This window comes from Tupaia chinensis, unplaced genomic scaffold (genome assembly GCF_000334495.1).
Source record: "Tupaia chinensis unplaced genomic scaffold, TupChi_1.0 Scaffold000132_1, whole genome shotgun sequence".
Taxonomy (NCBI): domain Eukaryota; kingdom Metazoa; phylum Chordata; class Mammalia; order Scandentia; family Tupaiidae; genus Tupaia; species Tupaia belangeri.
Genome location: NW_006159601.1, coordinates 2,251,243 through 2,264,498, shown reverse-complemented (window position 1 = coordinate 2,264,498; position 13,256 = coordinate 2,251,243).

Genomic DNA, 13,256 nt, shown 5'->3' with positions numbered 1-13,256 from the left:
ACAGCTCCTTGTTTGTTTTCCTAGTGGGACTATGCGAGGTAAAGAAAGTCTCCTGACAATGAGGACCTTTTTTATTTCCTGTTTATCATTTTATGGGCAGCATCTAACATAAGGCTAAGAAAAAATAACTGGTTAATAATATGTTTGAATATAGAATGAGGATATTGAATGAGAATATTTTGAATATTGAATGAGAACGGTTTTTAGGAATTAACTATATAGTGCTATCAATCAAAATGGGAACTTCTTGTACTTTTTTCTTACCTATGACACTATGATCATTAGAGAAGAAGGTCTATCAGTCCCCCTAGCCTCCATTTTAGTAAAATGTTAAGTTGCCAAATTATCTTACTCAATATTGCTTGACAGTGATACCATGGAATATATGTTTATTCACTTAGACCTAGCAACTGTAGAGAGATTACTTTATGTTGGGAACTGGGCTAAGAATTTTAAACAGATTTTCCTATTGAAAACTTAATCTCATGAGGCAGGTATTGTTCATTACTATCTTAGGCTCTGTTATGGTTTGGATAATGGTTGTCCTCCAAAGGTTCTTATTTTGGAATTTGGTCTTAGTGGGCAGTGATAGGACGTTCATGAATAGTTCATGTGTTGGGACTTCGTTGCATTGCAAAGGCATTAAGTAAAAACTGAATCCCTTCATTGTGTCCAAGGTAGGGCCTTTGGGTTTGAAAAAGTCTCTAGGGTGGGGCATTATGACTGAACTCTGGTGTGTATGCAAAGAGAGGAAATGAAGCAGGCAGAGCCCACCTGGATATATTATAGACTGCACTCTGCTCAGAGTTCTACCTTTTATTTATTTTTTTTGATGACTTTGGACTTTCTAGCCACCGTGCTGATACCCTGATGTCTGAATTTTCAACCTCAGAAATATTAAAAAAAAAATTTTCTGTTGTTTAAGCCGCTCAGTCTATGGTATTTTGTTATAGCAGCCCCAAATGACTAATACAATGACCTAATCAGTTCTAATATAAAATAACCTCCTCCTACCTTTTGAAATCATTAAGAAGATAATTAGAAATATGGATTTATAAACAGTATTATTAATTATAGTCTTAGCCCTAATGTAAAATATCTAAATTATGCTGTAAGACATTAGCTTCAGGGTCAGACAGTGTAGAAGTGACAACGTAACTAGATCCACATGGGAAAGGTCCTGAGTTTGCATCCTGAGACCTCCCTAAGCATGCCAGGTATAGGTGGGCTGAGACTGGAGGTTAATTGTGGCGTGAAGACCTTGTTGGGAGTTCCATGTCTTTCTTTTTCTCTCTCTCTCTCAGAAGAAATAAATAACTTTAAGAAAAGGTCAGCTTTAGATAATATAAGATTATGATAAGTAGGACACTTAAGACTCTGCCTCCAGAGCAAGAAGATTAACTGTAATATAACAATGTTTATAGCTATATTGTTCTCAACCCAAGAATTTATAAACTTTTCCTAAGTATTTCATAATATTGCTGTTCAGATAAAGAAGGCATTTCCTAGTCTCCTTTCAGCCATATATGTCCTTGAAATTAAATTCTACTCAGTGTGTTATGAATGTAAATGTTCTTGGACTCTCATAAAGCCCCTTTAAATAGAGGAGGACATACCTTTCTTCCTCTTTTTTCTCGTCTGTGTTGACTGATATATTAGTTGTCTATTGTTACATATCAAATTACAACAAAATTTAGTAGCTTAAAAAATGCATTTATCATCTGACACTTATTGCAGGTCAGGAATCTGGACATGGCTTCGCGTAGCCCTCTAGCTCAGAGTCTCTGAGAAGGAGGTAATTAAGGTATTGACTAGATATTGTAATCCCAAGGTCCAACTAGGGAAGGATCCAGTTCCCAAATTTACTTACGTTGTTGGCAGCATTTAGTTCCATGTGGAATGTTAGAATGAGGGCTTCAGATTTTCACTGGCTGGTGGCCAGAGGCCAATTCTTTGATAAATTGGCCTCTCCATAGAGTAATTCTCAACAGGGCAGTTTGCTTCATCAAAACAGATAGGTGAAAAAAAAAAAAAAAAAAATGACTAATACAATGACCTAATCAGTTCTAATATAAAATAACCTCCTCCTACCTTTTGAAATCATTAAGAAGATAATTAGAAATATGGATTTATAAACAGTATTATTAATTATAGTCTTAGCCCTAATGTAAAATATCTAAATTATGCTGTAAGACATTAGCTTCAGGGTCAGACAGTGTAGAAGTGACAACGTAACTAGATCCACATGGGAAAGGTCCTGAGTTTGCATCCTGAGACCTCCCTAAGCATGCCAGGTATAGGTGGGCTGAGACTGGAGGTTAATTGTGGCGTGAAGACCTTGTTGGGAGTTCCATGTCTTTCTTTTTCTCTCTCTCTCTCAGAAGAAATAAATAACTTGAAGAAAAGGTCAGCTTTAGATAATATAAGATTATGATAAGTAGGACACTTAAGACTCTGCCTCCAGAGCAAGAAGATTAACTGTAATATAACAATGTTTATAGCTATATTGTTCTCAACCCAAGAATTTATAAACTTTTCCTAAGTATTTCATAATATTGCTGTTCAGATAAAGAAGGCATTTCCTAGTCTCCTTTCAGCCATATATGTCCTTGAAATTAAATTCTACTCAGTGTGTTATGAATGTAAATGTTCTTGGACTCTCATAAAGCCCCTTTAAATAGAGGAGGACATACCTTTCTTCCTCTTTTTTCTCGTCTGTGTTGACTGATATATTAGTTGTCTATTGTTACATATCAAATTACAACAAAATTTAGTAGCTTAAAAAATGCATTTATCATCTGACACTTATTGCAGGTCAGGAATCTGGACATGGCTTCGCGTAGCCCTCTAGCTCAGAGTCTCTGAGAAGGAGGTAATTAAGGTATTGACTAGATATTGTAATCCCAAGGTCCAACTAGGGAAGGATCCAGTTCCCAAATTTACTTACGTTGTTGGCAGCATTTAGTTCCATGTGGAATGTTAGAATGAGGGCTTCAGATTTTCACTGGCTGGTGGCCAGAGGCCAATTCTTTGATAAATTGGCCTCTCCATAGAGTAATTCTCAACAGGGCAGTTTGCTTCATCAAAACAGATAGGTGAACAAAAAAAAAAAAAAGACAACAGATAGGTGAGAGGATAAGAGGGAGAGCTCCAGGGAGAGAGTGCTAATGAGATGGAAGTCACAAGACTTTGTAATAAAATAATGAAAGCCACATTCCATCACTTTTTCATATTCTACCATTAAGAGCAAGTGTTAGGTCCAGCCCTTACTCAAGGGGATGGAGTAGCACAGGGTGTGAATATCAAGAGGCAAGGTTCTTTTCCATGCCAGAATCAGCCTATTCCAACTGGAATACAGATGTGTAGGCCTGACTTTCAGGAGTCCTATTGGAATTTGCAAAGATATGCTAAAGATGGCAAAGCAGCAATGATAGAAGACCATAGAACTACCAATTTGGTGACTTCTTTTGCTTAAAGGAGAAACAAACTTCCCTCTAAATTAACCCACTTATGACTATTATACTATGATAATCCTAATCTTATATGGTATAATAGTCAAAGATAAAAACCATACATGATTGGAACAAAACTGATTTTACCTGATATCATAATTTCATAATTATGGTTGAAATAATACAATAAAAACAATAAGGTGACAAACCAGAAAATATTCCTTTGTACCAACGTATTTTCAGAACATAGAATACAATGAAGAAGGTTGGAAGAAAACTTTTCTTTTTTTGGAGAGGTTTTTGGTTTAGGGTGCGTGTGCTCGCCAGACAGACAGAGAGAGACAGAGAGACAGAAAGCAAGAAATCACCCCCCAGGGGGATGGCCATGCCACAATCCCTTCTCCTCCGTTCTCCTCTCGGGATCTTGGGCATGCACGCACATGCGCCCAGCGTGAGTTTTAAGCCACTGGGTCCAGGATGCGAACTGCAGTTGACTACAGGGAGTCCAGCAACATAGCCATTACGCTAACTGCTGGTCCTGGAAGAAAATATTTTAAGGACAGATGATATAGGATAGGAGTTTTGTTCTAGAGTCAGATGAAAGTGCTAGTGTTTCTAGCAAGTCTTCATGTGTGCTGTTTGCTAGGTTAGCTTCTAATAATAAACAACATAAACAATTGCATTTTTTTGTGGTTTGTCACTAAATTAAAGATAACCAAAAAATATGTATGTATATATTATTTTCAGTTAACATACTAATTGCATATATTGGATCATTGGAAAAATCATGACACATTTTTGCATAGAAACACACAGAAAAATTCATCATGATTTTTCTAACAACTCAATATTTATGGGTTATAGTATGATGTATTTCAATACATGTATACAATGTGTAATGATCAAATTAGGGTAATTAACATATCTATCACCTCGACTACTTTTCATTTTTCTAAATTGAAAACATTCAAAATCCTCTCTTCTAGTTATTTTGAAATATGTAATAAATTATTGTTAACTATAGTCATCCTACTATGCTATAAAATACTAGAACTTAATCCTCTTATTTAACTGTTGTTTTGTTCCTGTTAACCAATCTCTCTATTTCTTCTACTTTTCCCACTTCTTCTCAGCCTCTGGTAATGACAATTCTACTCTCTGCTTTCGTGCCTTTTTAGTTTCCATTTGTGAGTACAAACATACAATATTTGTTTTTCTGTATTTGGCTTATTTCACTTAACATAATGTTCTGCAGACTTATCCACATTGACACATATGATAAGATTTTATTATTTTTTATGGCTGAGTATTAGTCCACATTTTCTTTATCCATTCTTCCATTGATAGACACCTACGTTGATTCCATAGCATTATAATAAATATGGGAGTGAAGATCTCTCTTCAACATGCTGATTTATTTTAGTTTTCTCAATATATGTCTAGTAGTGGAATTGCTGAATTCCACTGTTAATTCTATTTTTAGCTTTTTAAAGAATCTTATACTATTTTTCATAGTGGCTGTGTACTAATTCACATTCTCATCAGCAGTTTAGAAGAGTTTCCTTTTCTCTGCATTTTCACCAGCATCTGTTCTTTTTTGTCCTTTTGATGATGTTAATCAATTTGGGATGAGATGATATCACATTGTGGTTTTGATTTGTATTTTCCTTATAATTGGTTATACTGTGCATTTTAATGGACTTTTTGACCATTTTTATATCTCCTTTTGATAATTATCTATTTAGGTAATATGTGCATTTTAAAATCAGATTATGTGTCTTTGTGCTGTTGGGTTCTTTAGTTCCTTCTATATTTTAGACATTGATCCATTGTCACTGTGTACTATCCACTCGATAGTACACAAATATTTTCTCCTGCAGATTGTCTCTTCATTTTGTAAATTGTTTTCTTTTCTGTTCAAAACCTTTTTAGTTTGATACAATCCCATTTGTCTATTTTTGCTCTTGTTGCCTGTACTTTTTGAGATTCTATCCAAAAAGCTTTGCTCATACCAATGTCCTAAAGTGTTTTCCCATATGGTCTTCTTGTAGCTTCATAGCTCTCCCAGTCTTGCATTTAGATCTTTGATCCACTTTGAATTTACATTTGTATATGATGACATTAGGATCTAGTTTCAATCTTCTGCATATGCATATGGATATCCAGTTTTCCCAGTATCATTCATTGAAGAGATTGTCCTTTCTCCCTTATATGTGTTTGGTGCCTTTGTCAAAAACAGGTTAGTTATAGATAAATGTATTTATTTCTGAATTCTCTATTCTGTTTTATTGGCTTATGTATGGTGTGTTTTTTGGGGAGAGATGGTTTTGCTATAGGGCATGTGCGCTCGCCAGAAAGACAGAGAGAGATAGAAAGCAAAATATCACTCTCTTGGGGAAATGGCCATGCTGCAAGCCCTTCTCCATTCTCCTCTCGGGATTCAGGACACACACGCACATGCACCCGGTGTGAGTTTAAGCCACTGGGTCCGGGACTTGTAGTCAACTATATGGTAGTCCAGTAATTTAGCCATTATGACATCTGCTGGTCCCATGGCTTATGCATGTTTTAATAGTAATACTAGAGATATATTTTTGAGAGTGAATAACTTCTATAATTAAAACAATGTTTTATGAGGAAATAGTTAAGTATATTCACTGAAAGAGCGACTGTTCTAGAATCAAAAAAAGTTTCTTGAATAATGTTACATAATATCAGACTTGGAATTTATCCATTGCATTATTTATAATAACACAGAGAAGCAATCGATCCTACAAAAGCACAAATGGCTGTACTGTTGTGATTGACTTTAAAATTAAAGCCGACTTTAAAAAAATTAGTAGATTCTATCACTTTGTAATAAGATGGAGACAGACTCTGTTAACATTTTTTTAAGTACCCAGAAATTCATTAAAACAGTTGTGAGACTTAAATGTTTTTCTTTTACAAAAATATAAAGGTACAAAATTGGTTCATCTTTTCTGTAATGACAAGGGTCGTCACACACATTTTTGGCAGACATTTTTGAAGTCTAAGCACACTTAGTTTATCCCTTCATTGTAAAGTTTGCATTTTAATAATATATGAATATATAATTTTATTTTGAATAGAGTTATTGGAAAATGTATTTAGAAGTGTTTCTATTATTTTTTCTGACTCTATAGCTAAACATGATCATGTGCCACCTATAAAAACTCTCATATCTGTACACTTTAAAATAATCAGAAATGAGGCCAGTGGGTATCATAATGGCAAAGGAGCTGGACTCCCACATGGCTGACCACAACTTAAGTCTTGGGCCAGGTGACTTGAAAAGCATGTTGGGCATGTGCTTGTGTGTGCCTGGAATCCAGAGAGGAAAAGAGAGGAGAAACGACTGTGATGAGGCCATCCCCCCAGGGGGTGACTGTTCTTCCTTCTCACTGTCTCTCTGTTTCTCCTGGGCATATGCACTATGGCAAAAGCCTAGAAACAAAAACAAAAATTAAAAAGCAGAAGCAGAGAGTGTATGAGTTTTCTATTGCTATTTAACAAACCAGAACGAAAGTAGCTTATAATAGCAGACCTATAGTTTCCCAGGTAAGGAGTATGGGTACAATGTAGTGTCTACTGCTTATGCTATTGCAAGGCTGCATTAAATTAAAGTTTCAGCTGGGCTCTGTTTTCACTTGGAGGTTTGACTGGGGTAGAATCTGCATCTCAAATCATTCAGAGTGGGCAGAACTAATTTCTTCTTATAACTGAGGACTCAAGCTTTTTTCTGGCTGTTGGCTCTGAGTCATCCATAGATCCTAGAAGCTGCCTGCACCTCCTAGATGTCTTCCACAGTTCTTTGCTACATGGGCTTCTTCAGCATGGCCACTAACTTCCTCCAGATATTAGGAAGAGCCTCTCACTCCAGCATGCTAAAGCAGAGTATAATTAATCATATTCATGAGAATGACATTCTATAGCTTTGCCACCATATTCTATTGATTGGAAGAAAGTCACATATCACACCCACACTCAAGGGAAGAGGACTATACAAGGCAAAGACATGGTCTTCAAGAGGGGAGAACCATTAAGGGATCACCTTAGGTTCTATCCGACATACAGAATTGTCTCAGTCAAATTTTCTCTAGAAATCTCCATAATAAAGAGTTGAGTGGGGGGTTGAATGCATTTGTTAAAAATATGAGTGCACAAGGGTGGCAGGTGGCATGGTGGTTAAAAGCCCTGGACTCTCACATGGCTGACCACGGTTCAAGTCTCAGACCTGGCAGCTTGCTTTTTCACTTTCCCTTTCTCTCCTCTGTCCCTCTCTGGACAGCTTAAAGTAAATGAATAAATAAATAATTCTTTAAAAAAAAAAATGAGTGCAATGGAAAAGGATCATGGATTACCAGGGAAGAAGAAATTTATTGCTAAATTATTACAAAGACTTTTACATAATTGGTAAATGGGGTTGAAAATTAATATTATGATTTTAAGTGTAGCCAATAATTCATTCTTTTTTTCTAATGAATAATTTTCTTATTAAAATTTTATTATTATTTCTAATTTACATATAACAATTGAATATGTTTATGAGGTACATTGTGGTTTTTCAAAATATGTATATACATTTTGTAATGACCAAATCAGGACCATAAACATATCCACAATTCTGAACATTCATCAGTATTTTGGTGTATTCTTTAACTTAGATTTATTTATCTGTAAGAGTTTTTAAAATTTTTTTTACCTTTGATAGCCATTAAAACCAAGGATCAAATTTAAACAAATTTAGTGGCAGACTTCTGAATTGGTAAATCATCTATATTACAATTATTAAATTAAAATTTTCAAATATAATACTGTTTATTACATTTTATTTACTAATAATAGTTGTGAGAAAAATTTTGAAGTAGCCAATAAATGAAATATTTAAGAATCTATTCATTTTGTATCCCATCTCATTTGATTTTCATTTTTGCATATTTTAAATATATATACAGATTATCTTTGATCTAAAATGCTTGGTATCAGAAGTATTTTGGATTTCAAGTATTTTTGGAATTTGGAATAATTGCATTACATAATGAGATAACTTGGGAATGGGATCCAAGTCTTCATATTTCAAATAAACCTTGTACACATAGCCTGAAGGTAATTTTATGCAATATTTTTATATTGCAGTGTTTTGACTACAACCCATCACAAGAGATCAGGTGTGAAATTTTCCACTGGGTATCATCGCAGTCCTCAAAAAGTTCTAATTTTGGAACATATGAGATTTTAGATTTTCAGATTAGGGATGGTCAACCTGTAATATATTCGTAACATAATCCCTGTGTACATTTTCTAAAGAAATAGATATGCATATGTTGTGTAGGAGATGAGTGTTCTTTTTCTTTTTTTTCTAAGAGCCTGTATCACAGAACAAGTTTGGAACTCACTTCTCTTGCTCTACCCTATCCAGAACAGTAGCCAGTAGTCATATGTGGCTATAGAACATTTGAATGATGCTAGTCCAAAGTAAGATGTGATGTGTACAGCTGATTTCTAAGGCTCAGTGTAAAACAAACGGAATGTAGAGGCTAACAGATGGCATGGTGGTTAAGGTGCTGGATTCCCACATGGCCAGTCTTGGACCCAGTGACTTGAAAATGAAACAAATAGATAAATAATTTTTTTAAAAAAGAGAATGCAAAACTTCACTAGAAATTTTTTATATTGGTTACATGTTGAAATGACAGTGTTTTGGTATACTGGGTATATATTTTATATATATATTGATAAAATGTTATCATAATTAATTTTACTTATTTTTAACTTTTTTTGAGAGAGAGATTTTTGCTATAAAGCATGTGTGCTCACTGGAGAGACAGAGGAACAGAAAGAGAGAAATCAAACCCTCCCCCCCCACCAAGGGAGACGGCCATGCTGCAATTCCTTCTCCTCCTTTCTCCTTTTGGGATTTTGGGCATGCACCCATACATGCCTGGTGTGAATTTCAATCCACTGGTTTCAGGACTTGAACTACGGTAGACTACATGGGAGTTCAGTGATGTAATCATTATGCCATCTACTGGTCCCTCTTTTTACTTTTTTAATGTTGCTGCTAAAAGTATTAAAACTATTTATGTGGTTCACATTATATCTATTGGACAGCATTTCTCTAGAAGATTTGACAGTGTTAGAATAAACAAAGAAGCTGGCTAATTGTATTCTTTGGACTAAGCAACAATGAGATTAATACAAATGACTTGTAAATTAGACTTGGCCTCACCTGAAACAGCTTCATGTTCTTGTAGCTACTTTTCCCCCTTACCAATGGTGGTTAGTGTGATGGTGTTTTTTTTTTTCCCTTTTGGGGAGAGGAGAGAAGGCACAATTTTGACAAGTTTTGCTGTGTTATGATCCTTCTGCTCCAGTTGCCCAATTAGCTAGGATTACGGGTACACATAACCACACCCAGCATGCTCAAGTTGCTCAGGAACCAAATTCTGGTCTCTCATGTGGTTTCTAGCCTTCCAAGGAATGGTGCTACTTGTGTAGCACTGTAGCTGGGCTCTAGTGTGATATTTTTAATCTTGTCAATATTTGAAGCAAATTCTAGAGATTAAATAATTTCCTGTTTGGACTGCACATTTGTTCTATTTCTCATCGTCAAATGAACTGATAGTGTTTCTTCTAAAAACACAGCCATTTGGGACCAGCGATTGGTGTAATGGCTACATTGCTGGACTCCCATGTAGTTGACTGTAGTTCCCAGACCCGGTGACTTAAACTCACGCCAGGCACATGTGTGTGTGCCCAAGATCCTGAGAGGAGAGTGGAGGAGAAGGGATTGTGGCATGGCCATCCCCCCGGGGGGTGATTTTTCGCTTTCTGTCTTTCTGTCTCTCTGTCTCTCTCTGCCTTTCTGGCAAGCACACATGCCCTACGGCAAAAACCTCTCTCAAACAAAACAAAACAAAATGAAAACAAATAAATACATTTAAACCTGGGTTTTAGGATAAATATCTAAACTCAGGAAAACATCCCAATACCAAGTATATGTTTATGGAAATCTACTCACACCATTGCAGCACAGAGAAGTCTCTTTATTAACTACTAATAAAACTATACCAAATTCAGGACAAAGTAAAGGGTAATTTCTGCTAAGTGCTTAAGGTATGCTTTAAAAAAAAATACTTGCTTTATAATTAGTTTATTTTAAGTCATGGTTTTGTATAGTCCAGCCTTAGCTCTGGTAATTTTCTCTGCAAATTGATTTATTACCCACTATCATGTTAAGAAATAGATAAGCTTCATTTTTCTTCCCTTAATTTCAGGAAGGATGGTTGTTTAGGAACATCTTTTAGTAACCATCTTAGTGAAGTAGATCTTGCCCTCTCTTTTCTTTCCAAAGGAACCTTACACTTTGAGCTTTCCTCTGATTGATTTGTCAGTATGTTCTTTGCAATTGGACTCCCTCTGAGCTGTTCTTAAATTTGAGAAGCCTATGATAATGTGCTTCGTGGAGAAATTATAATAAAGTCTAGTTGTAGAAGATCTCTCTTCCAATGTTTACTTTTCTGTAACTTCCAATTACTGGCCTCTTCTTAGGTACGTACAGAACATACTCCTTATAGCACAGATAGTTATAATGCTTCTTCTCTGAGTTATCCTGTTTTAAGTATCTCTTTTTCGTTAAACATGTTTATTGGGTGTTGTATATACTAGTCTGCTAGGGCTGTCATAAGAAAATACCACAGGCTGGAGCAGCAGAAAATTTCTCTCTCACAACTCTGGAGGCTGAAAGTCCAAGATCAAAGTACAAAAGAGCTGACTTCCCTTGAGGCTGCCTTGGCTTGCAGATGGCTTCCCAGTGCTGTGTCCTCACATGACCTTTTCGCTGTGCCTGTGGATTCCTAATATCTTTTCCTCTTCTTCTGAAAATGCCAGTCCTTTTGGACAAGGGTCCAACCTTTATGACTTCACTTACTCAAAATTACCTCCTTAAAGGCCTTATCTCCGTGGGGAGAAAGGAAAAGGAGAGAAAAATATAGTCCATACTGTGTATTGCCAACAATCCAGACTGAAGTCTTCTATTTTAATCTCAACCTCCTTTCCTGATTTCCATGTCTCTCTCTGTCCCTTGCCCTAGAAGCAATTTCTTTCTTAAAGCACTTTCTTCTGACTGCTGTGATTCAGTGAAACCTACATTTTGTGTTCTATTGGGTTATCAGGAAAGTCATGATGTATTTTTGCATAGAAAAACAGAAAAATATGTCATGACTTCCCTGACGACCTAGTATTACATGTACATTTGCCTCACCTTTTAGATCGTGTTTTAATCACCTTAGTATCATCCTAGCTGCACAATAAATATTTGAATGCATGAAGAAAAATAAAAAGGCCCTATTTAAAAAAAAAGTCACAATGGGTGTTAGAGCTTCAACATATGAATTTTGGGGGAATACAGCTCAATTAATAACAGGTGACTGTGCAGAAAGAGCAGAAAATAAAAAAAATAAGCTCTGACCCAATGGGAAGACGACAATTCTACATTGTTAAAAACGTCTTCAAAGCATATGGCAACCAGAGTTAATCAGATGTTAGATATGAGACCTGACCAACATGAAATGGAGTTGGATTATCTCCTCTCTCTTTATGGAGTTCATATCCCCTACTTATTTAGCCCAAGATAACATTGTCTCTTGTAGAAGATCTGTTGATATGAAAGACAGCCTATGTTTATGTGTTTCTCCAAAGCAATTATATCTCTGTAGGTGTCTGTGTAACCCTTTTGTTTCCACACTATATTAAAACCTGGGTGTAATTGACAATGTCTTCCAATTCTTTTTTGTGACTGTACTCTGACAAACACAGCATAAGTATACTGGATGTAAGGAAAGTACTGTAGGTTATCCAGGGCTAGCTTCATGAGCATGTCATCTGTGACCTCGGTTTAATGCACTGTTGGGGCCATCTTGAAATTCTCAACAATTCTGAACAAGGAGTCCCACATATTCATTTTGCACTGGAACCTGCAAATTATAGGACCGGGAGACATTTATGAAGGGTTGACTGGACTAGAAGTCAAAAGACCTGAGTTCTGCCCCCATGGTCTGCCAAAGTCATCCTAATTGTACTAATGAAAGCAGGATCTAAGGAAATAGTTTTTCCTCTTCCCAAGAAATAGCTTTTAAAATTCAAAGTCACTATTTTAAGTCAGGAATCTGGGTTAAGTTTATGTTTTCTTTACTAAATTAAAATGCACCCTTGTGTGATACATGAAGAATGAGGTAGTAGTCTTTGCTAAAGAACAAATAAAGCTAAGGAAAACTTGAGTCTGACTTTTCCCTCTCTGCCATGTAGTCATGTTTGTTGAGAAGGAGAAGTAACTTAATTAATATATTTACAATACCTGTTCATAATACTTTTATTTCTTTGATATTGCTCTGATTGTTTCTTTCAGTCAAGATGAAAGTATGCAAGGTCTCCTTTGAGACACAAGCTAGCAGATATCTCTATTAACTGTCAGATAATTGTCTGAATGGCAGAGAAGAGTCTGTCTCAATATGAAAAAGACATGTCTAACATCTACAACCATCTACTAATGGGAATGAAATCCTCAGAAAGTAAAAACTCTTTGTCCTCAGAGGCATTGGAACTGAAGATATGTTTGCTCTGTAAGGAACACTGGAGAAAAGTAACAGGTAACTGATAATTGGATTGTTCTCTAATTCTGCAAATCCTGGGCAAGTCACAGGAAATTCTGACATCCTAGGTTCACAGTTTTGAGGTATACACTGGTGGCAAGTGTGAGAGAGGAGAAACTTGACACTTCAGCAG